The sequence below is a fragment of the Pteropus alecto genome, unplaced genomic scaffold (genome assembly GCF_000325575.1).
Source record: "Pteropus alecto unplaced genomic scaffold, ASM32557v1 scaffold78, whole genome shotgun sequence".
NCBI classification, from domain to species: Eukaryota; Metazoa; Chordata; class Mammalia; order Chiroptera; family Pteropodidae; genus Pteropus; species Pteropus alecto.
The window spans coordinates 17,280,714-17,283,029 of record NW_006443124.1 but is presented as its reverse complement, the minus strand read 5'-3'; positions in this window follow the sequence as shown (position 1 = coordinate 17,283,029).

Below are 2,316 nucleotides of genomic sequence, written 5' to 3'. Positions count from 1 at the left end.
GACTTCTTGGGGGACTAGCAAGAGAGGCATGGAGAAGAGAAAGGGTGTGCAGCTCAGGGGCCTTTTCTTTAAAGAGTCCTTCATTCATTGACTCATTCACTCATTCCGCAAATATCTGTTGAACACCTGATACATGCAGATGCTGAAATTAAGAATGTGAACATTAGAACTAAAACTATCAGCTTAATGGAGGGAAGTATATTTGTGAAAACCTTTGTGGACATGCCACCAGAGGAGAAATCAGAGTGCTAATGTTGATTATTTCGGGGCGCGACAGCGGGGAGGTAAGGGGGAAGCCGTCTCCAGTGTCTGCCCACAGAGGCGCCTTACCAGGGCCCAAGAATACATACCACCCACAGGAAATGGGTTGTGGACACACCCAGAACCACCGCAGAGCTACGTCCTCATCACTGCTCCCAGGAGAGCAAGACTCGCACTTTGCACTGGCCATAACTGGAGCACAGAGTTGCAGGGGCAGAGAGCCAGGTGCTATGGCCTCATGTCCACCTGGGGCCCCCAGTCCCCAGGGAGTCTGAAGGCTGAGAGGAGAGGATGACAGACATACCTGGACTGAGCCAAATAGCAACACAGACTGGTCCACAAGCACAGCCTGGAGGAAAAGGTGGCACCGATGAGATTTGAACTCTAGGGACTGCTCAGGTAAACTCAAGATACTCAGACAAATAACTCATTATGGGTGAAGTCTCAGCATAGAGGCACCCTAGAGACTGGAGCAGCGGGGAGAGTGCCCCCATCACTCATGCCCCATTCTGGATGAGTGGAAATGAGAGGGAGCCACTGATGGTGCAGGAGAGAGGGCATTCTTTCCCACAGGGGAGAGCCGAGGCCAGGAGCCAGCGGTGAGCAATGGTGCTGGCTTGCAGGCCCAGGGAACGGGTCATGGTGAGGGTAGGCCTGTTGGCTGCCCACCATGGTCATTTCTACCTGAAAGCCCAGCTGTCCAGGTACAGACAGATGAGGTGAGTTTTGGGTCAGTGGGACTATTGGAGGTGGGGGGTAGGGCTGGGAGATCTCCATGGAGGGACTGTAACAGTAGACATGGAGGCCACAAAGGCAGTGAGAATGGGGGCCGTAGGGTATAGCCAGGTGGAGGTGGCTGCAGAGGTGAGAGGGATGAGGTACCCCAGCAGGGGACAGGTGTTTGGGGAAGGGCTTCTTCCCCACTGAAGCTCAGGGTTACCCTAGGCAGTAGGGGTGGTAAGCTGGTCAGGATGACTCTTGGAGGTCCTTTCTCCTTGGAGTAGACAACCCGCAGTATCCCCACCCCTCCGCACTGGACTGCCCCAGGATGAACAGGTAGGTGTTCCCTGAGCCTGAACATGAAGCTGGAGGGAACCATCGCCACACTCTGCAGATGCTGCCCGCTGCCAAGTGGTGGTGGGTGCTGAACTGCCAGGTTAGGGATGAGGGGCATGGGGGCTTCTCTCAGCCAGGCAGGGGGTGTAGCGCTGGGCCAGAGCTGGTGCAGGTGGCTGAGGACTGTCTGCCAGGAGGTCAGAGGGGAGCCATTGGGCAGACCCAGCAAGCAGCTGCGGGGAGGGGAGGAGAGAAAGGGCTCTTGTGAATGTGTATGTGAGTAGGAGCTGTGAATGTGTGTATGTGTGTGGGTGTGACAGTATGTGTGTGTGTGAATGATGTGTGAGTGTGTGATTGTGTGTGTATAAGTCTGTGTGAGTGATGTGTGTGTGAGTGTGTGAGTATGAGTCTGTGAGTGATGTGTGTGTGGTTGTGTATATATGTGTGAGTGACGTGTGAGTGTGACTGTGTGTGTGTGAGTGAGTGTGTGTGAGCTCAGATTGCTGGGAGGTCCCTGGGCCTGATGCTATAGGGCCTGGGAATGGGTGTGTCGGGGCTGGGCAGCTGGAGCAGGGCCTAGAAGCTTCCGGTATGTGAGTTGGAAAACCGCCTTCCCTCACGGGGTTATCCAGGGGCTGGATGGCGTGGACCACCGTGGGAAAGCAATGGTGATCCAGGCCCACTAGCTCAGGGTCCTTGCCCAGGAGAGGGGTGGTGGTCCTGTGGGAGGGGGGTGGGAGGGCTCAAATGTCACCCTGACCATCTCTCTGTGTGGCCATAACTCTGCATTGGACCCACAGTTCTGAGTTATGACATCCCTGTATGTGTCTCTGAACTCATTTCATGGGGGGGACCCTGAGAGGGTGGGAGCTAATCAAAGGCCACACAACAGGTGGGGAGGACAAGCCCCACCCGGGCTGGGACATCGATCACATCACTGGTGATGGTGTCCACAGCCAATGACGTTTATGTTGCTCTGGGGGACGTTGTCCATGCAAG